General features: G+C 38.0%; 1 protein-coding gene across 4 annotated transcripts in view; it reads left to right on the forward strand.

Moving 5' to 3' along the window:
* MAPK10 (mitogen-activated protein kinase 10) overlaps positions 1-24,553 on the forward strand; it is a 295,415-nt gene that overhangs the window by 40,107 nt on the left and 230,755 nt on the right. For 3 of the 4 annotated variants that reach the window (XM_046656777.1, XM_046656778.1, XM_046656780.1), the window contains exon 1: positions 1,544-1,573. The exons of the other annotated variant lie outside the window; for it this stretch is intronic. The gene's annotated coding sequence lies outside the window, so the exon portion shown is untranslated. Of the gene's footprint in view, positions 1-1,543; positions 1,574-24,553 lie in introns of those variants that run through there. 4 annotated transcript variants of the gene reach the window in all.

The raw sequence follows: 24,553 nt of genomic DNA on the forward strand, positions 1-24,553 counted from the left end.
AGATTAATTTTGTTAATATTTTTTGGGTTTATTATGGTTATTTGAACAAATAGACACTTAAAAATTTTCTTAGCTTAAATTTCTGAAATGGTAAATCTGATAGCTCTAATGATGCTAAATGGAAGCTCTTTGGGGTCCTCAATTATTTTTAAGAGGGTCTGGAGAAAAGTTTGATAATTCTTGCATTAGTGTATATAAAATAAAGTCCCAATATTATCAAACAGATTATGTTTTTTTGTACGATAATTGTATTATTTTAAATTGTGATAATCTTTGGCATGAAAATTGATTCCATTTCCTTGATTTTTTAAAAATAATGAGTACCAGCACAGACTCCTGTTTGTCTTAAAATGAAAATGGTGGTGTCAGTTTTTGTTTTATTTCAATTTTTGTTGAAATTTGAAATACACAACAATAAAATCATATATCTGTTCTTCTGCTTTACCGTTATCTTTTAGAATTACTTTTTCTTTGATTCTTTTTTTTTTTTTTGAGGAAGATTAGCCCTGAGCTAACTGCTGCCAATCTTCTTTTTGCTGAGGAAGACTGGCCCTAACATCTGTGCCCATCTACCTCCACTTTATATGCAGGACGCCTACCACAGCATGGCTTGCCAAGTGGTGCCGTGTCCATACCCGGGATCTGAACTGGCAAACCCCGGGCTGCCAAAGTGGAATGTGCGCACTTAACCGCTGTGCCACTGGGCTGGGCCCCATGATTCTTTATTCCAGCATATGACTAACTATCCTTTAGTTACTGAAAATGATTTTTTATATTCTTATTTAATGGAAACATAGCTTTCTCCAGGAGTAATCTTAAAACAATCTAATGATAATTGCTTGAGTTTTCCAAAGTCTACATGACTTTTTCATAGGTTAGCATTTATGAATGGAAATATGGATAGAAATAGAGACATCATGAAGTTTAGAAAACAAACAGTAATAAATTCAATATTGGGATATGAAATACCCCCCAAATAAGCCATAAATGTAAAAAAATGCAGATTTGAATAAATTAAGAATTAAGAGTGGGGAAACAGAAAACATCTTTTAGCTTGACACTTTAAAGTTTAAAATCCTTCGATGGCTTCTCAGTGGTTTTGGACAAAGTCAAAACTCTTTTGCACAGCACATGAGATCCTTCACAACTGACCCCAAGCCCCCATTCCAGTGTAATGTTAACTTCTTTCCGTGACTGCGTTGATGCCCCTCTCCTCCCACAGCGTCATATTTAGTCCTATCTAAGTATTTACTTTGTCACATCTCTGTTTTTAACCGTATTTTTCCCAAATCTTGGATGCCTCTTTTCTGTGTCAGGAAAAATTGTTCAAGGCCTGGAAATGCACTAAAGGGGTTACGGGGTGTCATTCAGAGTTTCCTCTGGGGATTGTTGATTCTACAGGGGTAGGCGGCGTTGACTGACTTTCTATTGACTAGACTATTTTACAACTTTGTAGTGGTAGAAGACGTAGAAAACTGAGAGCGATGCAAATGACTCTTCTCCATTGCAATACAAATGATTCCTGTTCATGGCAATGCAAAGGAAGTTTGTCCAGCCAAGGACATAAATCTCTGTAAGTCAAACTACTTGACACACGCTCAGTTTATATATGAGTGAGAGTAATGTTTTTAACTTTATGAAAATTGTATTTTAGTACGAGCTTTTCCCAACTAACAGGTATAAATCTCCTCTTTGCTCTTTCAGATATAGTGAAGATACTGCCTTCTCAATGGGACCTTTTCTATTTCCCTAAGCAAAATTAGCTTTTTACCTCATAATGCTCTCATTGCACTTTACATCTATGTCTGCTACAGCGCTTACCAAATTGTGGTCTATCTAGCTATATTTCTGTTTTTCCCACTAGACTAGCTCTTCAAAAGCAGAAAACGTGTTTTATTTATCTTTGTACCATTTCCTCCTTTGCCAAGCATATAGCACATGACACGTCGACGTTTACCTGGTAAATGTTTATTGATGAATGAAAGTAGAAGTCACAGAAGAGGGTGATTGTTGATAGGGGAGAATTGGCTGCTCAGAGCAAAAAACCAAATAACTTTTTCACCTGTAGACTTTATGAGAAAATTTAATTTAGCATGAAATTGAAAAAAGTTGAAAGAAGAGCCTCAATGAAGCTAGAGTGACCTAGGAGAGATATGGATTAAGAGAGCTGAGACTTAGAGGCTTACTGTATGCTTTCCCCCTGAATTTCTATACTCAAGACAGTTTTCTTCTGTCGTACTTTATACATCTGTAAATTACTGGTAATAATTATTGTAATTATCAAGACAGAGGAATTCCCTCAATGGGATGTTGGAGTCAAAAGTGGGCAGGAGAAAGCCTTATTTAGCTCATTCAGCTATAAGTGAGGATGAGAGAAATTTAAAATAAATATCACTTTTTTACAGCTATGACTTGAAACAAAGTTAAAGAGTGGTTTGAAACTGCACCCTGATTTTGGAAGTCTTTTTCTTTGTGATGAGCGTTACACTGACATCCTTACTATTTATTTTTATTTTATTTATGTATTTTTAGGAACTAGTTTTTGGCAAAATAAACAACCATTAGAATGAACAGATAGACTGGGTTTTTTTTTGTCAGGTATTCTGCAGAACAAAATTTCATTGTGTTTGGATTCCTTAAGATTCAGATGTCTTTACAAATGTTGGCATGTTTTTTCTGAAGCAAAGAGTGATTTCTAGTATTTACTCCATAAATAGGTCACTTAGAAATAGTGGACTTAAAAATTAACAGTAAATTCTGAATTTACATCCAGGCAGGTGAGAGAACCCACACTATTTACTAACACAGCTCACTGCTGTTTCCATAGCAACACAGGCCAGTTACTGTCAGCCCAGAGTCACTGTGCTGGTTGGCTTCAGCAGTGAACTCTGTGTGATGCTGCCAAATGTCTGGCTTCTGTGTTTCCTGTTCTAAGCAATTGTTTCTTATTCTGAATACTAACGACTCGTCTACAAAGGCTGTGCTTCAATTGCACTGAAGATGGGCCTGGGAATCATGTGCAAAAGTAGTGAGCATTTTGCCAGTAGGGAGTTAAAAACTGTACGTAATTGGATTGTCCATTCCCTAACTAGCCATACCAGTAATTTATTAATAATGTTACCTTGCTATTATTAGTCAGCTAGGCCTGATTGAGAAATGACAGTACTTCGGTCATCATTGAGTCAAATGCTTTTTCAGGAAGGCTTGCTGACTTTGGCTGGCTAGCAGCAACACGTAAATCCAAATGAGTGTGCACATGTATGCCAGCAGAAAGATAAATATGCAGCTGAAGTGCTTTTTTGCTATTTAAAACATTCATATATTGATTGCTCTGAAATGAAGAAAAAGCAGCTGCCTGAAATGCCAGTGAAATGCCTGAGAAATTTACAATGAGAGGGGGGCAAAAATAAGAGCATTTGAATAGAGAAAAAGCTAAGCAGGTTTTGCTCTTTAAAAATGAAGAGTATTATGATTTTGAAGTTCTAGCTACGTGGTGGTTTCAGTGTGGGGAATTGGGACCCTCTTTGCCTGGGTCACAACCTGTACCAGGAATCTGCCGACCGGTCTTGTTATAATTGTGTTTCTTTCTGGAGCATAAGTTCCTTGAGGGCAGACTGTTTTTATCTTTGTATTCCTGACAGCCAGCACAGGGCCTGACACATATTGAGTGCTCAATAAATATTTAATGAATTAAATGAAACTCAGTGAATCTCCTGCAAGAAGTTTCTGGTATTTAAGCCCATCAAATTTCCTGGAAGACGCTAGTAGACTCTTCTCTTCATTAAAGAGCATAATAGCTCCATACCATGACCCTCGCTGCTGAGTATACGATATGGAGCTTCCATTGGCAGTTACTTATGGCTGTGGCTACTCTAAGTGTCTGTTCCCAGCAGACATCACTCAAAGGTGGTTCTTCTTATCCAAATTCTTTCCCTCAGCTAGTGGATCCAAATAATCATAATTTTTGGTGGCCTCATTTGTAATTTCTAACTCTAACTCTTGGATTGGCCATCCCCTCCACTTTGTCACAATGAAAGTTCCAAGTGGTTGTTGTAGGCGGGCACTTCCAATGTTGTTCGTCTCCTTGTGCCAAATCTTGTCCCTGGTTCTCAGCTGGGGACAGTCCTCCCCCCGGGGGAGACATTTGACAATATCGGGGTTAATAACTGAGTTATTTTTGGTTGTTATAACCTGTCAGGGGATGGAGCGTGATGCAAAATGCTACCAGAATCTATAAGTAGAGGCCAGGGATGCTGCTAAACCTCCTACCAGTGCCCAGGACAGCCCTCACAACAAAGACTTATTTGGCACAAATGTCAGTAGTGTCAAGGTTGAGCAACCCTGCTCTGGTGCCCGAAGCTCTTTCAGGGAACTTGTTCAAAACCCTTGAGAATTACAGTCTATGCCCTTCTCATCTGCTTTTCCCCTCTTCTTAGGCTTAGCTTGTTTTTTTTATCCTTTTAAAATTTGCTTTCTTTGCCTGAAGATGTTGCCATTGAGAGGGAGACGCTCACTCTTTGCTACCAGTGTCTGAACTTGGGTACATAGTTATCTTGCCTGTGGCCCCAAATTCCAGAGGGTGGAAAGGCAAATTGAATTCCAGGAATAATCGGTTCTGAATATCCCATTGCTTTTAAGAGAGATATGTAAGGAAAGCTCTACAAATATACCACATTGCGTTTTGAAGCTGTTGTCTAAATAATAGGTGTTTTATATTTTTCTTAATCTTTTTTCATTGTAGAGGAATTTTAAGTTGAGTATTTGTGTATGACATCAAATTCTGGAAAGCAAATGAGGTTCAACAATCTTCATACTATCATTCCTAGGATGGGCATTTTTGATCTTTGAAAATCCCAAATTGATCTGAATGATATTATAGGTATTTTCAGAAAAGAACTGAACATTTTTGTGCATGGATGTGGGTCTCAAATTTTGGATTCTAACATGAAAAAGTTAGATAATTGCACAGTACTGGAAGGACCTTTTCAAAACCTGAAGAAGGGAATATGGATTGTCACTTGTTTGATGCTTTTGGTGACACTTAAAGAAGGGAGGGCAGCATTTCATCTTTAAGATTCTTTACTAATATTAACTAATTAATCCTCATAGCCCTCTTATAATAAGAAACGTGTTATTATCTCCCTTGAAAGATCTGAATACTGTTTACCACATAATATTCCAGTTTAGCAAATTCATGAACAGTGATAAAGGGTAGCATTTTTACTCTCAAATACTATAATTAACTCCCTTCCCCAGATGCTTCCTTTGTAAATTGCATAACATAGTAATTTTTTTCTTTGCCTTTAGGAGACTAGTCTTGAGAGTTTAAGAGAGAGGAAATCTTGATAACAAATTTACAAAGTACTGAGATAAATTAATATTAATCTTATATTAGTTAATATATTTATGTTGCCAAAATCAAGTCTGTAATCTCATTTCCTTTTAGTTTTTATTTAAAGTTTTTATTTAAGTTCCCTTTCACGAATATTCACATACTTAAAGTTGAAAATGAACAAGGTATTATTATTATTACTTTTATTCTGGAAAACTAATTTCCTTATTTTAGTCTAATCCCTATTTACTGCACCACCAAATTGATTTAAATTGTGGACCCATAACAAGAAGGTCGTATCTCATAAGTATTCAAATAATTGGTAGCCTCTTCAGGTTTCTTTCCTTATAAATAGAAATTTAGAGGTTACATTAGCACCAGCTGTTAATATTGGCTTCAGGAGGGAAAAAAAGCAGAATATTCTCTTTCTACTTTTTCTATCCTCATTTCTCCAAATCCGTTTCTCATTCTTCCTACCTCTTGTCTCCGGAAAGAAAAACAGAAGACTAAATCAAAACCACGCTACCCATCAACTGCTTTCAGTTTTTGGAAGTTGAGTACAAGGGAGAAAGTAAATCAAAACAAAAGAGGAAGGTGATGGGGGGTAAAAGTTAAATTTGGGCAAGTCACTGAGAGTTCAGGAACAAATATCCAGCTGGCTGTCTGAATTAAATCTGATCATGCACTAATGGCCAGAAAAAAGGCTGGTCAGGAACTGTGAGCAGGTTATAGTAGGCAACCAGGATTTATTAAGCATCCTCTGTGTGCCTGGCACTGGGATCCAATGGGAGACATTTGCTGCCCTCATGGAGCTTCCCAGGCTGGAGACTGTGGATCATTTCTCAGGCCCAGTGCTGAGGGTGTTTAGTGTCTGTAAAGGGACAAGGCATCCCCAGGGAAGGGCTTCAGGGGTTCACCACAGCTCAGCACTCCAGCTTTCCTGACGACTGCAGGAGGGTCGCCAGGGTGATTAATCTGATAGTGGCTTGGTTTATTTAAAAATTGTATAAATTCAGATCTATTTGCTCTATCATTAAGTTTCATTCTTATATTTTAAAAAGTTTGTTTAGCGCTTTTTACATGCCAGGATTTTGAGAGGAATTCAATAATTAATATTGACACAGTGCCTGCTCTAGAAGTGTCCACAGACTCTTGGGAAACACACACAAGAAAACAGGAAATGATAATATTATTATGGGTAATTGGAGTGCTGTGGAGAGGGTTGGCGAGGACTTAAGAGGAATTGACATCCAAGCTAAGTCTTACAAAAGACAGGGAGTTAAGCAGGTCCAATGAGATTAGGAGAACAGCATTTCAGGCAGATGGAACAGCACAGACAAAGACTTTGATCCAAATGAGAACAAAACCAGAAAACCAAAAGGGTCCAAGTGACTATGGGTGGAGACGAGGAGATGTCAGCCATGAGTCTGGAGAGAGAAGCAGGTGCCAGATGATGAAGGATCTTCTATGTCATTTTAGGGAAGTTAGAATTTATCCAGACGAAAAAGGGGGAGCCATTGAAAAGTTTATCAGAAGGAAGGGACATGATAAGATTTGTGTCATACACGTGCAACTCTGGCTACAAAGTAGGGAAAGGATTAGAGCAGAGGCAAGATTAGAGATAGGAAAAATAGTTAAGAAAATGATAACATTGAATAATGTGTATGGAGCCAATTACAGGGAAAAAATTCTCATCAGTAATCTTTTTTATTATAAAATTATTCAAACGTACAAACAAAACTATATAACATCTTTATGCTTATAATTTTTATATAACTATAAAACCAACAGATTTATAAATTAAATACCAGTCAAATTAAAAAAATAAAATTCAAAAGAACAGCATTAAATTAATATGATAGATGGTGTGGTTTTGCTGAAAATAAATTGTGATGTTAAGTTTTATGGTAGAAAAAATTTTTTTTGATTTTTATGTTTCACTTGTTTGCTTGATTCCTTCTGAGTATGTTGTACCACCATTTTGAGTCATCATTTTAGTTACTGGTTTCTTGTTCCTCTTTTAGAAACAAATTAATTTTAAATGATCAGTCTCTTATTTTGATGACCCAAAAATGTAATAGTGCGTCACAAAGTATAATACTAAAAAGTTAAAAATATGGTTTAATAAAATATTTTTGTGCACTGCATGTTCTTAATGTTAACAAGCTATCACACAAGTTGATACATACAAATAAGGCATCTGTGCAAAACATTAGCTTATGATGAGTGTGTGATGGTGGCCCAGCCAGGTGCTTTTGTGTTCAGTATTGCTATAGTGCTGTATGTGGTACGATGCCTCAAATATTGCCACCCCCCCACCTGCCTTTTTTTTTTTCCTTTGAACTACTGCAAAACTTGAGTTGGCACCACGAACAGTGATGTCATGTAGCCTTTCGTTGACTTGAATTAACCATTTATGTATCAGTTCAATTTTCTCATTAGCTCTGGATAATTAAAGAATGGTATTTTAGCATGTTATTTTTATGGTGTAAAATCAAAGTCTCAACTTATTAAATAACACAAAAAACTAAAGCCTTATTCTATAAATGTCTCTTTCATTTACAAACTATGTTCATAATATAGAGGTTTTATATCTCTAACTGGTAAAAAATTCGGTGTGGATATAATGATGTATGATTGCTTTAGTTTGGCTTTAGAAACAAACCTAACTCATTCATTCAGCAAATATCTATTGAGAGCCCACCCTGTGCTGGGGACTAGGGATGTAAGTTGTTCAAGAAAGACAAAGCAGCTAATGGAAGCCAGACATGCTTATACCCCTTTAAGAGTTAAATACCATACTTTAGTCAGCGGTTCTTACAAGTGTGGTACCCCAACCAACAGCATCAACATCACCTAGGAATTCATTAGAATGCAGGTTCTCAAGCCTCACCTCTGACCTGTGAGTCAGAACCTCTGAGGTGGGGCCCAGCAGCCTGTTTGACAAGCCCTCCAGGGAATTCTGATGCGTGCTGAAGTTTGATAACCACTGCTTTGACAGCTTGAGGTCCATCTCTTCCAATACTAAGGCTATAAGAAGTCAATTTTTCTTAAGGCAAAGGCCCTAGGAACAGAATTTACAAAAAAATGTTTTAATGAATAAATCAAGGTCATCAAATGACTGAGATACAAGCAATTCTCACTGTTGAAGAAGAAATGATGGTAGAAGCTATTAAAAATTCTAAGTTTAGTGAGTATTTGCTCTTTTCTTCTTTCTTAGAGTGGGTGAGGTCCCTTGTCTTATGTCTATGGCATGAGAGTTTCTGTGCCATTTAAATAGTTTATAGGCAAAGAAAATTACTTATGCGTTCCAATTTTATGTTCACCAATCAATACTGCTTTATAATTTTTCTTCTTTTGTTTTTTCATCTCATCTAATAGGGAAATTCCTACCTGGTTCTACTTGATTCCATTTTATCAGCCGGGTGGAGCTTTACTTCATGTCCCCTCTCACGAAAAGCATCCATCTCTCTGTTCAGGGCTAACTGTCCAGTGTAGAGCCGCCCAGGGTTGGCTCCTTTTAGCTCATTGGTGCTCTGTTGGATGGGAGGTCCTGTTCCTCCCTCCCACTTCTGAGGCATCAGCCCTTCCTTCTTCATAAGTTAGTCACTGCTCCGCTCTTTCTTCTCCTTCCCTCAAGCCCAGTCTTAACTAATCTTTAGGAGCAGGAAGAAAGCATTGTAACCAAATCTTTCTGTTTTGCATTTTTGCTAGATTCTTTGAGTCTTTCAGTTTGTATGTTGAGCAGAGGAGGGAAAAAATAGCCTTTGGCTTATTAGTAGGGGAGAAAAGGAGGAGGGAAATGCTGAGAGCACACACTTACTGATATGAAGATGTATATTGATGCCGGAAGATATAATATGAAAAGATATGCTATTTCATAGTTTTATAAAACCACATTTAAAAATTTTTTTTCATAGTAGGCAAATCAATACACGTTGGAGCCAGAATTATTTTTCTAAAATATTCATTCAACAAATATTCTTTGAGCACTTGCTATGTGCCAGGAATTGCTGTAGATTTTAGGGACATAGCAGTGAACACAGGGGAAGAAATCTCTGCCTGCATGAAGATTACAGTGTTGTGTGGGAAACTGACAAAGAACCAAAATACATATGTAAGGTATAGAACAAGTTAGATGGTGAAAAATTCTATAGAGAAAAATAAAGCAGGAAAGGAGGCTGAGGAGTGGAGAGGAGAATACAGGTTTAAACGGGGAGGACCTCACTGAGAAGGGGACATTTGAGCACAGACCTGAGGAAGTGAGGGAGCAATCAAGCAGAATCTGGGGGGTGTACTTCAGGCAGAGAGAGCAGCTAGTTGGTGCAAAGGCCCTGAGGCCTCAGGCAAGAGTGGGAAAGTGGTAGGCCTCATGTGTCAGTGAAGACTTTGACTTTCATTCTTTGGAATTTCTCATTTCAGACATTGTATTTCTCATAATCAGAAGTTCCATTCATATCTTTTTTATGTCTTCCATTTCTCTACACATTATGTGCATGTCTTCTCTACATACTGAGCACATTTATAAAATTCATAAAATTCGCCTTTAGGTCCTTGTCTGCTAATTCCATACTTTCTGCCATTCCTCAGTCTGTTTCTGTTGACTGATTTTTCTTCTCCTGCTTAGAGTCATATTTTGCTGTTCCTCTGCGTACCTGGGAATTTTTTATTGGATGCACGATATTTTGAACATTGTTTTATTTTATTCTTTAACAATGTAGACATGAAAACTGGGGGATATGAGTGTTGGGCTGTGTTCTAGCACACAATTAAGCTACTTTGGATCACGTTGACCTTTTCAGATCTTGCATTTATGCTTTATTTTGGTGGGTCCACAGCAGCCTTTAACCTAGGACTAATTTAGCTGCGACCGTCTTCTGGGGACCTTCCCAAGTTCCAAGGATTACCAATTTTTTCCACTCTGGCCGGTGGGAAGACAAACTGTTCCCAGCCTGGCTTGAGCTCTGAGAACTGCTTCAGGAGGTTCTTCTGCAGCCTTGTGGGGTGCCAACCCAGATGTGTGCTCATTGGTACTCGGCAACCCTCAAAGGGCTTTCTCCCCAGATTGCAGGAGCATTTGCTTTGCAGCTCTCTCCTGCTTGGCACTCTGCCCCGTGAATTCCAGCCGCCCCAGCCTCCCTGAACGCCCATCTCCTCGCCCGCGTGAGACTGAGACCTCCGAGCTTCTTCAGCCTTCTCCTCTGCTACTTTAATGCTGCCTCCAGGCAATAATTTAGAGAAAGTGTGGAGATCGCTTCATTTGTTTTTCTTCTCTCATGGGTCCCAGTCTTGCTCTGACTGTTGTCCAGTGTCAGAAAATACTTATTTCCATATATAAATCTTTTTTTTTTTTGAGTTGAAGGAGGGCACTTCTCTTGGCTGTTAATCCCTCATGGGGAGAAACAGAAGTCCTGGTATAACTTCTGATTGCCAAACACGTGGACTAATTAAAAGCCTTTCAGAAACGAGCCTGTTTATATTTCTACGTGAACTCTGGCCCACACTTAAAAACTTACATACTGCAGAAGCACAAATTCTGCCCGTGTGTTTTGGATTGGGTCATCTCAAAGTAAACCCGGAGGCAAGGATTTGCATGCAGAATAGTTCATTTGGGAGGTGATCCCAGGAAACATGAGTGGAAGAGTGGGGACGATGAGAGAAGGAAGGGAAAGAAGACACGGAACCGTGTGTTAGCTCACTGACTGGATAGACCAAAGGCTCTGTCCTGCAGAGGACCTTGGTGGGTAGGAGAGTTTACCACACCTGAGAGCTATCACCACTGAGGAGTGAGGAAGCCGGGTATATCTTGACTCCTCCTCCATCATTTGTTGAGAACTGCATCTGTGGGTGTTGACTCTGCGCTTCCGGTTTGTCCTGCATGCAGGTTGAGCGCGTTCCCCTGGCCAGAGAAAAGCCCTCAGGCAGACAGCTTCAGGGGTTCCCAGTAATCAGCCAAGGGGATCTAAGTGGGGTACGAGTAATGTTACAACACCGGACAGAAGATGTAAATGAAACTCATTCTAAAGCACAAATGCTCTGTGCTCTTCCTTCACCCCAGCACACCAAATAGATCTGACCTCATAGATACAGGCTTAGGTCAGTCTTCTCTTCCTTTTGTAGTAATTAGAGAATATTCTCTAAGTTTTTATGTCTCAAAAGTACAGTAAACACCTAACTCACAAGGAATGAATAATTCTGTATATTTGATATTTCCATACACCTGAAAGTTCGACCCCCTAGGTAATGACATTTTCGCACATTAATTTTTTATAGAAATATATCCACACTTTTTATTGTCTTTTATTTTTGCTGAGGAAGAGTTGCCCAGAGCTACCATCTGTGACAATCTTCTATTTTTTAGTATGTGAGCTGCCAGTACAGCATGGCTGTTAACAGAGTGGTGTAGGTCCACACCCGGGAACCGAACCCAGGCTGCCAAAGCGGAGCGTGGCGAACTTAACCACTAGTCCTCTGGGGCTGGCCCTATTGCCTTTTTAAATAGAGGACATGAAATCAATTTTAGATTTTGTTGAAGACTCAATAATTTCGTTTAATGTAGTCTAGTGAAACCATAGACATAGTTGCCTTTGTAGATAGAGAGAGAAGGAAATTTAGGATAGATGGGTACTTTGCTAGTGACTTTCTTGACAAAGCATCTCACGCCAACTTAGTTTTATGCATTTTTACCTTTCTCATAAAAGGAGGGGTGTAGTGTGACAGCTTGGGCAGGGAAACAAGAGTGAGCTGTACAAAACTGTTATAAGATCACAGACTGCCACAGCCTTCTCTGAAATGGTTTCATTGCCCCCCCATCCCCCAAATCATCCCCTTTGTTGAAGCTGTCCACACCCTTTGACTTGTCAGCACTGTTCAAAACACATCTGTTATTTCTATACCACAAACACAGTTGAGCCCAGGAATCGCCTAATTCACTTGCTCAAATGCTTTTTCCTCCCATGTGTTGTTGACAGAATGAAATGAGGATTATTCTTCAACATTTTATGATTTTGTGCTAGAGATGTGGAGGGAAGGATTATGTTTTCTTAATAGTCACTGAGGTTAATAATATATTACTCTTTTTTGATGTCACTCAGTTGCACACATTTCTGCATGTTCTTTTTAACTTTTTATTTGAAATAGAATACTGGACACCATTTCTAAAACAAGAATTCTAACTTTAATAATTAGACAAATATTGAAAACTTTGCAAGGTCCCTGATTAATTGGCCCACTTCCTTATAAATAATCGTCAGAATCAGCAACACTGTAAAATCTGAGAATTAAGAATTTCTCTCCACGGGCTCAATTAGTGAAATAACACTGTGGTTCAGGAAGCTTCAAGAAAAGGTTTGATGTAATAGTCGTCTTTCCTGAGAGAAGCATGATTGCCTGAAGTTTTCCTTCACTATAAGCACAAAAATTATAAAATTATTGAGAAAAATGTTATATGACTATCCATATATTTATTTACATGTCACTCCCAAATATTTTATCTTACAGGAGTTTGTAGCATTAGCCCTTGTGAGTAAATTTGTTTGTCCTTCTGCTTTAATTCAAGGGCATTTAGCTCCTTGGAGTCTTTTCAAGTGTGGAATTTGGCAAGTACCAGTGCAATATAAAATCATCTAGGAGTTAGCCGGTACTTAGAAATGGATTACCTGAAAAACTAAAAATTTATGCTGAAATGTTATGATTTACATTTTTTTATCCCAGCATCTAGCTTTCCAGTGCCATGTCTCAGTTTGAAATACCAAAGCTAAATGCATTTCTCTAAAAAAAATGTGTAGAACTCAGTTGACTGCCTTTGCTCAAAAAAAACCTTGTACTTTTTCTGTAACCACTGGGCCAGTGATGGGGTGTGCTTGGATGTTTTCACCAAGAACCATTCATCTGAACATTGTTTAGCTGCTCCAGTGGAGGCCAGTGTGATGTGTTGCGCGGCTACCTAGAATTGGCTGACTCGGGACCTATAAAGCATTTCAACAGCTACTTTTTTGAAGTCCTGATTTCACCCAGGTAGATTATAAACTCTGCCAGATTGAATTCTGTAAGGGAAGAGGTTGTGTTTCTTCTGCTTTTTGTATCCTCAGTGCCTAATATGGTGCAGAGATGTCAATAAATATTCAGTGAACAAATGGCTTAAATCCCAGATTTTGTTCTGCTGTCATGTTCTTGTCACATGCAGGTGAAGTCTGACCCAGTTCTCCACATGTCTGGGCCCCAGTGATTAGGCCTCCATTGGTCTCACCTGTGTTTGCACTTATCATACTGTGCTATAGTTTTCCCATTTACAAGTCTTTCTTCGCCACCAGACTGAATGCTTCTTGAGAGTGGCCTCCTTGCCTTAGACATCCTTGCATCATCCAACTCCACGTGTGGTTTACATACTGTCTGGTAGACTTTAGCAAGCTAGTCTTTCAACATTTTGAAGAAATATGCAAGTATCTCTTTCTGTTACATATTTGCTTTTTACCAGAAGAATATATGAGTCTATGCCCAAAGGTAAGCTTTGATTTAAAAAGAAAGAAAAAAGGCCAACTTTGTAAAGCTCCTAGACCTGAGGAAGTGAATGATGGCTTTGTTCATTAATTCAATCAGTATTTATTGGGTGCTACATGCCAACTGGGTGCCTGGCACTGTCCTAGTTGCTGAGGAAACAGCAATGAATAAAACAGACCCAAATCCCTGTCTTCATGGATTTATTCTAATGAGGAAAATAGACCTTAAGTAAAATGTTTAGTCTTTTACATAGTGATAAAGTGCTAAGGAGAAGAAATAAAGCTGGGAATGAGGACACAAATCACTGGGAGAGAGGGTTGACATTTTTGATAGGGCGGCCATTGCCAGCATCACCAAGAAGGTAACTTCTGAGTAAAGACCTGAAGAAAGAGAGATTGCCAACTATGTGAACACTTGGAATAGCATTCCAGGAAGAAGGAACAGCAGGTTAGATCCACTGGTCCGTTCTTTGTTCTCGTGTGACTCATCCTCCTTGGCAGCTCTTGATGCGGTAGGTCACTCTGCCACCACAGGGCTGTGCTCCCAGGTTTCCTTTTGTCTTACTGATGGCTTCTTTGCTGGTTTCTCCTTCTTGGGATTTAGAAATGTTGGAGTGCTCCATAGGTCAAACATCGTACTTCTTTTCTTCTCTTTCCACTTCCTATATCAGTTCACCCAATCCTGAGGCTAAATACACATAAATACACCTAAATTTATATTTCCAACCCTGACTTCTCTCACCATTCTATCCAGAGCTCTATGTATAATTGCATACTTGACAGCTCATCTACACTCATCTCAAATTTAATCCATCCAAAATAAAATTTTGGTTCTCAGCCCCACTTCCAATAGCTTCTTCACCTATTTTTTGCCATCTCAATAAATGGCATCACTATTCACTTTTTTCTCAAACTAAAACTTCCACAACCCCTTTTTTTCTGCTATATCTCACAGGAAATCCAGTGGCAAGTCCTGTCAGATCTAACTTCAAAATATTTCCTTCAAATAGATATTTCTCTCTGTCATTACAGCTACTTCCCTACTTCAAACCATCATCATTCTTTTTCTAGGAATATAAAAACAAAGAACAATGTAATAATATAACATGTATTATGTATTATAATTATATAACATATTATATTACATATTTGAATATGATATTCTTAGAATATAAGAATATTATATTTATATTATTATAAAATAATATATTACAGTATATATGTGATTTACATAACTATTATAAACATGGAATATAATTTATGCCATTATATATTAAGATAACCCATAATATAATGACATAATCACACATATATGTATATAATAACATAAATATAAAAGTTATATTCTAATTTTTTCTCTCTGCTTTGACTCTTATTCTCTGCCTCTGCCTCTTTATAATTCATTCTCCATGTAGCATCTAGAATCGTCCTTTAAAAATAAAAATGTGATCATGTCATTCTTCTGCTCAAAAACTTGTGCTGACTTTCCATCCTCCCAGAAGCAAATCCAGCCTCCTCACCATGTCCAACAGGCCCTATGTGCTCTAGTCTTTAGCTGCCTTTCCATCTCTTCCCTGTCACTTTCTACCTGGACACCAAGTGCGTTCCTGCCTCAGGGCCTTTTCTGTGGATGCTCTTTTCCCGAACACTCCTGGGATATCCTCAGTGCTCCTTCGCTCCCTTCATGTCTGCCCAAGTGTGACATCAGCAGAGAGGCTGTCTCTGGCTACGCTATCTAAAATGGGATCCTCCACCACTCTATATTCCCTGTCCTATTTTATTTTTCTTAATAGCCTTCATCACCATATGACAATGTAGTGTATATTTATTTGATTTTTTGGGTTTCTTTTCTCTTGTCCCACTAGGGCTGGTCTTCTTTACTTTTATTTTTCATTGCTCTATAATGTAGTACTTGGAATGGTGCCTGGCACATAGCAGGTGCTTGATAAATATTTGTAGAATGAATGAATCAAGGTCTGTCTTCTGAGCTTCCATAGTCCCCTATTTACAGCCCTATCACAGCACTTAAAAAACCATACCCTAATTGGAAGTAATTTTTCTCATTCATTAGACTGTGAGCCCCTGGAAGGAAAAGATCATTAACATTCAACTCTGATTTGCCAGTGTTCAGAAAGGGCCTGGGCACACAGCGATATTTTGTAAAAGTGTATTGAGTGAATCAATGATTACTTGATCTCATTCTTCCCTAAAGAAGCAGTTCAGGGAATCTCTGTGTTTCCTCAAAGCATCAGGCTAGTAGCATTGTTATGATCTACTATCTTGCACAGGGTAAAATGCAGCCCATTTCTGGTTTAGAAAATACTTGAATGATATTCTGAAACCATATGAAATTTTAGACTATAATTTTGTGTGTGTGTGTGTGTAAGGAAGATTGGCTGTGAGCTAACATCTGTCACCAATCTTCCTGTTTTACGTGGTATGCTGCCACAGCATGGCTTAATGAGCGGTGCTGGGTCTGCAACTGGGATCCAAACTCATGGACCCTGGGTCACTGAAGCGGAAGGTGCGAACTTAACCACTATGTCATTGGGCTGGCCCCTAGACTATAATTCTTAATAGTGAAAAGCATGCAATTTCCAACATGACAAAAAATGGAGTTTGAAATAATAAAAGCAGAGTTTAGAATCTTAAGATTTTATAGAGTTTGGCATTGGTGATTTCTAGTCCAATGCCTTATTTTATACTTGATAGAGTTGAGTGCCAGAGCTCAGGAAGTGGCAAAACTACGGCTATGGTTGGGACACTGGGTTCTCAGTCCAAATCTTTCCTCACCGTGCCGTTCTTCCACTTCTTGCTTAGTCTCCTTGATCTTGGTGGTCATGTTTCCAGCGGTAACTTCAGAAGCCTGTATATATCCAACTTCTTCTTTCTATTCTGTTTTCTTATATTAGATTTTCTTTTCCATATATTTAGAAGCCTCAGTGATCCAATTCAGTGGGTCAGACTTTTATCACAAGAACGTGAAAAATGCAGACACATTAGATCCAATTTTTAGGCAATTTCCAAGTATAGCTTAATTTTAGATATTGCCAACATTATTGAAGACCATACTTAACTTGAATTATTTCTGGTAGTGATTAGTTTTTTAAAAAATGGGTTAGGTAGATTTATGTAGTAGTGTGCAATTTATGGATTAATGAAAGTGATTTTAATGTAAGCATTTAAACAATGAAAATCGCATTATGACTAGAACATTTAGAGACAGTAAAAAATAGCTTGACTCTCCTGAATTTTTTAGAACACCTGATGTTTAGAAATGTAAGAATAAGCCATTACTCATGACTCTTTTCTAAAAGGATGGCAGCTGTGTTTCCTTTAGGGTGGTGAATATTCTTAAGATTACAGAAAAGGGCAAGAATATATTTAGATTGCACATAAAGCTTATATGGCCCATTTTTGGTTAAAAAAAAGCAAAAACCAAAAGTTTGTGGATAAGACATTTGGATAGAAATAGTTCATAATTAATAGATACTGAGAAAACTGAAAACTAGAATGACCTCTAATACAATTATGATGTTTCTGTTTAACCATGACAAGCAGAGACAACACTTTAAAAAAGTTTTTGTTGATTGATTATAAAGGAGAAATACTGGATTTATTGGTCTATGATCCCGGAAAATGCATTTTGCTATTTTAAGCTCTCTCTAATGAACTTATTTCCTCCCCCAGCTGGGTAAGTGCTCCGCCTTTGTCCTATAACACCTGGAGCAAATCATACTACTTTCTTCGTTGAATCCAAATGGCGTGTTTATACTCCTATCTTTCCTAAGTGCAACTGAAGGTCCCTGCAGGCAGATCTGATTCTCTGTTAACAGTGCATTCTACCAAACAGGCTCTAACTCGCTCTCTATCCATCAGTTTCCAAATCCTGTTGGTTCAGCCTTTAAATTTCTCTGCCATTAGTCTTTACTGACGCTGAGAGGTATCATCCATAAACCAAGGTGTTACTCTGCCTATGGCTACTCTTAGGTGGGGAGCTGGAACGGGGAGCAGGCTCCAGAGATTATGACTTTCTTCCCCATCCCATCCGTAATTAACCTAAGAAATTCCACACTGCCCTCATTCAGCACAGCCTTGACATTAGCAGCAAGAACTCTAGAGCCAGGCTGCCTGGATTTGAGTTTCTGCTGTGCAAGTTACTGGTCCTCCCACTTATTAGCTGTGTGAGCTTGGGCAAGTTTCTTTACTGCTCTCAGCCTCAGTTTCCTTGTCTGTAAAATGAGGATAATAATAGAACCTACCTCATGTGGTTGCGGTGAGAGTGAAATTAAATGAGTTAATATATGTAAAGTGCTTAGAACAGTGCCTAGCAAGAGTAAGCACTACAAGTGTTAGTTATTGTAATTATTATTATTTATTAGTATTTGGTAACACTGCCTCTCCAGGTAGTGATGGAAGACAGCAGTGGGAATAAGGTGGTAAGACTTCCTCCCCAAGCCCTTGTTGAGAGACACTGCTCTAGGCTAGAAAACCAGTGCTGCCCCAGGCGCTGGACAAGTCAGCTTCAGATCCAAAGAGCGAGAAGCAATGCAGTTATAAGCTACTGCTACATGGATCAAGGGATGCAAACTGACAGCTGGAAGGGATTTGAATTGTTGGTCCATACGGTTCTTTAAAAGTGGATGTAGCTATACAGACATTAGGCTTCTCTGAAATTCCTGAATGAAATGACACTGAACTTATATAACTGCTCTCTTCCAATAAGTAAATCTCCTTGAGTTTTAAGTAAGGAACTGCAAAGAAATCTCAGAAGTGTTTTTAGGAGATGCAAATTTTGTTTAAGAATATCCTTTAAAAGCAAGATTCCATGATTTTGGTTCAAAATAGCATTTCACTGGCTTCCTCTAATATATTCATTTCTACCTTCCAACTTAAATGTCTACAAAAACAGAGGAAAACACAAAAAGTCACAATAGGAACAAAGACAAGGACTGACAATATATTTTTGCTAGAATCCAAGGGACTGTTCATTTTAAGGCCATGGAAACTAGACTGAAAAAGGCAACCAATAGCCTGCATGGGAAGAAAGAAAGAAAAAAGTTTGCTCTTCTGAAAGTAGCTATGAAGATTCTTTGTTTCTTTGTCAGTTCATATCCTTGGCAGAAGTAAAGATCTACCAACTGAAAAACTGGTTTATAATTCTCCAACTGTATACATACTACATTTTCAGGCAGTCAAATGCTGTTATCCAACTGTTACCAGTACATTGTTTTCTACACCACACAGAAGCTCCATCTGTGTAGAAACTTAATCAATGAGAAAAACAGCAACAATAATACAGATGATGATGATGATGGTCATTATTAATATTCACTGAGCTCTTGCTAGGGCAGGCTGCTGTTCTAAGGGCTTGTCACTTGAGGTCTTAGTTTGTTTCAGCCTCACAATAACCTATGAGGCAGGTAGCATTATTCCTGTTATCTAGATGAGGAAACTGAGGCACAGAACGCTGTGAAATGCAAACTTGAGAAGTGTTGCCACAACACAGAGGGAGGGCTGATGTAATGGTGGTCTGCAGCTGATAGGTATGGAAACCAGGGAAAATGACTCCAACTATCCATGGAATGGAAATCATTCAGAGGAGTAAATGAGAGCAACTGGAGTGAAAGCAGTAACCTTCCTGAGCTAATAAATGGACTGAGCATGACAGCTCTCTACTGAGGAAGGAGAAGCTGAGCAAAGTCGCTAGATGCGCGTTTTCTAGACTCAAGTTCTTCCTCTATCACAAGCTGGGTGACCGTGGGCAAGTTACTTAACCCTTCCAAGCCTCAGTTTCTTCATTTGTAGAATGGAGATGATAATGATAGTATGTTCCTCATGTGATTTTTATGAGGATTAAGTGAGTCTTACAGATAAAGTAGTACATAAAACTGTGACACATAGTAAGTTCCCAATGAGTGATAGATAATTATCATCATCATCATCATTATTGTTGGATGGGGGAAAAGAAAAGGGAGGAGAATTCATGGTCCAATAACTTCAGGGAGTTCTAATTAATTGGTTTGTTTACTGCCTGTCTCCTCACAGCCTTTAATACGCTCACCTAGAGTGTAAAACTTCCAGAGGAGGGCTCCCATATTTATCTGACCACAGAACCTTCCCCCCTTTTCTTTCTCATGGAGTATAAATAATACTCCTGGACGTCGGTGTTCTTCAGACCATAGTCTAGGAAATGTTCTTTATTTCATGCACATTGTGCAGAAGAATAGAAAAACAGATGTGCAAAAGTCTTTCACTGGTGACCTGTCTTACAAACAACTCTCCGTCAAAGGGCTTTTTAGCTTTACAGAGCATCATGAATGCATTCTTTCTCCATTGTACAAAGCTGTGTATCGAGGCACTCCAGCCTTAGGATCGCTCACTCTGGTCAATGTCATTGCCTTTAACATTGAAAATTTTCTTGGCACTTTTACAGGATGTTGTAAAAAATGAATTAAAATTGACATAGCTCCAGTGTTCTGGGAGATGATTTTACCATATTATAATTCCTTCAAAGTGTTTGTGGCTCATTGTCTATTATCATGTCATAAGGACACTATTCTCTTGTGTGTTGTGATTACTTTTCTCTAATGCACCCTACTTTCGTATCAGAGAGATACTGAATTAACATTAAAAAAACCACATTATTCAGAAATTTGGTTTTATTTGTTTTCCCCCAGCACTCCTGGCAGCTTATATTGATCTGGTTTTGTTTTATTTAATGTTTCTGTGTCTGATGGCATATCCTACATGACTTTCCAAAACTGGGCATGAGTATATTCAGAGAGAAGTTAACTAGATTCTATAGGAATTATTCCCATTACTAACAAGCTGGGTTGGGGAAATATAATTAGATGTAAAATCTTCTGCCATCCCAGTGAATCCTCTCTGTGTAGAAAAGAATGAAACAGTTTTATTACTGAATAAGCATTAAATCAGACTGAGAAGGACATCACAGGCAATCTGCTAAGGGGATTGCAAAGGGAGAAAGAAATCTCACCCTCTTATGTAGCTAGGCAGATACAATCCATTACATACATGCTGATTGTCTTCATCAAAAGAAAAACATAAAACTGCTTGTATCTTAAGGACAAGCAGGAAGTACCATCATGATGCCAAGCCCCTAGACTCAAATCCCACAGGGACAGGGAGATGGATCCGTCCATCCTTCTAGACGTTCACGTCTCAAAGGCATGGCTCTGAGGCCTCCAGGAAATACATTCCTGGGGTGCAGGACCGTCATGAGGCTTATTAAGCTTTTAAAAAGATTTATATATGTCTCAAAAAGGGAAAGCATTTACAATTTCAAGTTTTCTAAGAGAAATGCTAAGGGGAGGGGAAGGAATGCTCTTCCCTTTTGGCTTTAGAGAACATTTAAAATAAAGTGGTTTTTTAGATCTGTATTTCCCCCTTCAGTGTCTCGTTTCTGCTACTATTATATAGTTGCACTACAGTTTTTAAATTATCTCCATCACTGTTTCTACTTTTTCTGAGCAGTTTGCAGTTATAGAAATATCCAGCAAGCCCATGGTAAAATACAAAACCAGGCAATTATCAGAATTACAATAGCATGAATTAAAAAATTAATACAACATTTGCCTTGAGGGACTATCTTTAAATATATCATATTGTTGGTAAGAGTCTTGATCAAAATTCTTGATTCTTGATTAGCAATGTGAAACATTCTCGTCACACATTAAATTCACACACTACCTTGAAGACTTTTGCTTCTGCTTTCAAATAACTACTTAAGTATTATTTTGTAGTTTCTTATGAAATCTTACCCAATCTGAGCTTAAGGAGTAGTTTAACTGTGTAACATGATAATCTAAATTTTTGGTTGAGTTTTTCTTGTAACGTCCAATAAATTTCTCCCGAATTCTCATCAATCACATAAGTAACATGGCATTTACGTGGTAATCTAGGCCCTTCAGTAATTATTCCATCTTCCCAAATAATTTTACCACATGCATGATGCAAAGGTACCCTGGCCATTCTCTGGTATTGAAGTCTTATTATGGGGCACCCACTGAAGGGTACAGGTTGAACTTTCAGTGTTTAACGTACAAAGAGATGTCTTGAGAACAAACCCAAATTATGGACCATTTTTTGCAATAGTCCAATCAATACTTGTATTTTTATAACAGTCAATTAAATCCCCATAAATAATAGGCATCCACGTTTATTTACCATCTATACTGAGACTGGAGAGAACTTGCATGGTGGACAATTGGGACATGGCTGAAAGACTGTGTGCCCTTCCTCAAGGAGCCTACATTTCCAATGGGATTTTCTTTCCCTTTAACTTATTGTCTCAAACCCGAACTCAATGAACTTCATTCCTTTTCAGTCAAAGTGGTATCTGAGGACCATGTTTTCAGAAGTAAGACTCAGGGACACCTCTCTTCCCAGACGTTAGAAAGTGGATCATTGGATTGTAGTATCAGTGCACACAGACCGCATGTTTGTGGTTGGCTACAAATAATAGAACCCAACATTAGTTAACTTGAACAGCAAAGGGATTAGTTGGAAGGGCATGTGATGGCTCACACAGCAGCAGGAGCACTGGCGATCCAGAGTGGGAAGATGGCCAGGAAATGAAATAGGTAGGCAGTCGAGAACACAGCCTGATTTCCACCTGGGGAGAGTTTGATTAGAATTTCAGGGCTGGGAGCTTTCTGCCTGCTTAATTCTGCTAACGCTGTCCCTTCACACGTTGTCCTCTCAGGAGTCAAAATTCCGTCAAGTAACCAAAAATCAGGTAAGGATGTGATTAGATGAGCCAGCCTCCAGTAATGTCAGCTTCATCACAACAAGAGAGTAAAGGGAGGGAAAGGGTATCTCACTTTGCTTTCTGGAGTGGGAGATGTCACTCTGCCTCCAAACTATTTTGATATTTCTGTCAAATGGCGCTAACTTGATGCACGCACTGTTCTAAGTGCTTTCCATGTATTAATTCACTTATCCTTACAACAACTCTACGTGGCAGACAGTATTCTCCCCATTTATACAACAAGGAGACCAGACACAAGAAGTTAATTTATTTGCCCCAAATCACACAGTAAGTGGTAGAGACAGAATCTGAAGCTAGGCACTCAGGGTGCAGAATATGTGTGCTTCTCCATATTGCTCAGACTTGCCAAAGATGGGTGTTCAGAGGCTTAGTATAAATAAAAGGAAAGAAAGATGGAAAAAGAGAAAATGATAAATCAAATCAACAAACAAGAAACCAACAATCAAATGTTTTTCTGTTTGATAATAAAATATGGAATTTCCAATTTTTCCTATATTTTATGTATTGTAAATTCATGTATTTTTTAAACTTGTAATTTTAATGTAATGTTAGATTTCCAGATTTGCAAAGACAGTACAGACATTTTTCATATGTAATCTTTACTCGGCTTCCCCAAGGTTAAGACTTTACAAACCATGGCACAATGAGCTAAACAAAGAAATTTACATTGATGCATCACTATTAGCAAACTATAGACTTTAATCAAACTTCCCCAGCTCTTTCACTAATTCCCTTTTCCTGCTCCAAGGTCCAATCCAGGATCTCACTTTGCGTTCACTTACTGTGTCTCTTTAATCATCTCCAACCTGTGCCAATTCCTTTGTTTTTCTATGTCCCGTGTGACTTTGATAATTTGGATGATTAATGGTAAAATATTTTGTAGAACATTCTTCAATTTAAGATTGTCAAATGTTTTCTTATGATTAGATTGAGGTTATAAATTTGGAGGATGAATGCCCTTTTTAGTGCATTCTATCAGGGAGTATACAATATTATATACATCATATTATTAGTGATGTTAACATTGATCACTTGATTAAGGTGGCTGTGTTTTATTTTTTTATCATAATTTTTGTCTACTTTTAAAAAGATTGCTAAGTTAACATTTCCAGTATTTAGTAAATTTTATTTATTTTTTACTAGCAGGTTTTGCTTTATTGCAAAACCTCTAACTCATATGGATTCCTGGACCACATATAACTCCGTCTTGCCTTTCTTTCAGTGACTAAGCTTCCATGATTTAGAACATAGTCTGTTTCTTAAACCATGCGTAACTAAATGCTCCGTCTGATAGGTAATAAGCTAAGTGAAAGAAGAGCAGTCCACTGTGTCCCTATTTTGGAGTAGACTTCATAGCCAAAGGCAACCTTATTTAGGTACCAAATGTAGTACCACACTAGGGAGTTAGTGAATTATAGTCAGTTCTGTCTATTTAATGAGTAACCAGGACATTCCTTTTGCTGTTCTTGAAAGCTACATTGGTTAGTAAGACCTTTAGGCCAATTTGGCTATTAGCCTAGGTTTTATGATACTATGTACAGCTCATTTAAGACAATCCTCCATATGTGAAATTGTACATCTGTCTTTTGATATGAGTAAAACATGTGCCAGAATAGTGATGTAGACAAATTATTGTTAAAGAAAACCATTTTGCAATTGTCTCTGTGTAAGCCCATGATCTTTTGTAATTTGTATGTTTTGCTTATAACTGAAGTACATACTTAAAAACCATCATGATTTTACACTTTTGTGATTCTTATGTATATAATAAATTGTATATATTATATGTTAAAATAATTTATCATTATTATTTAAACTCTTTGTTTATTTGTAAATTCTTAATATTTTTACAACCTTAGGAGTAGTAGTATATGTTGTTTGTGTGTGTTTGTTTCCTCTTCAAAATAAATGGTAACATCTGTTCCAAGC

This window comes from Equus quagga, chromosome 3 (genome assembly GCF_021613505.1).
Source record: "Equus quagga isolate Etosha38 chromosome 3, UCLA_HA_Equagga_1.0, whole genome shotgun sequence".
Classification (NCBI taxonomy): Eukaryota; Metazoa; Chordata; class Mammalia; order Perissodactyla; family Equidae; genus Equus; species Equus quagga.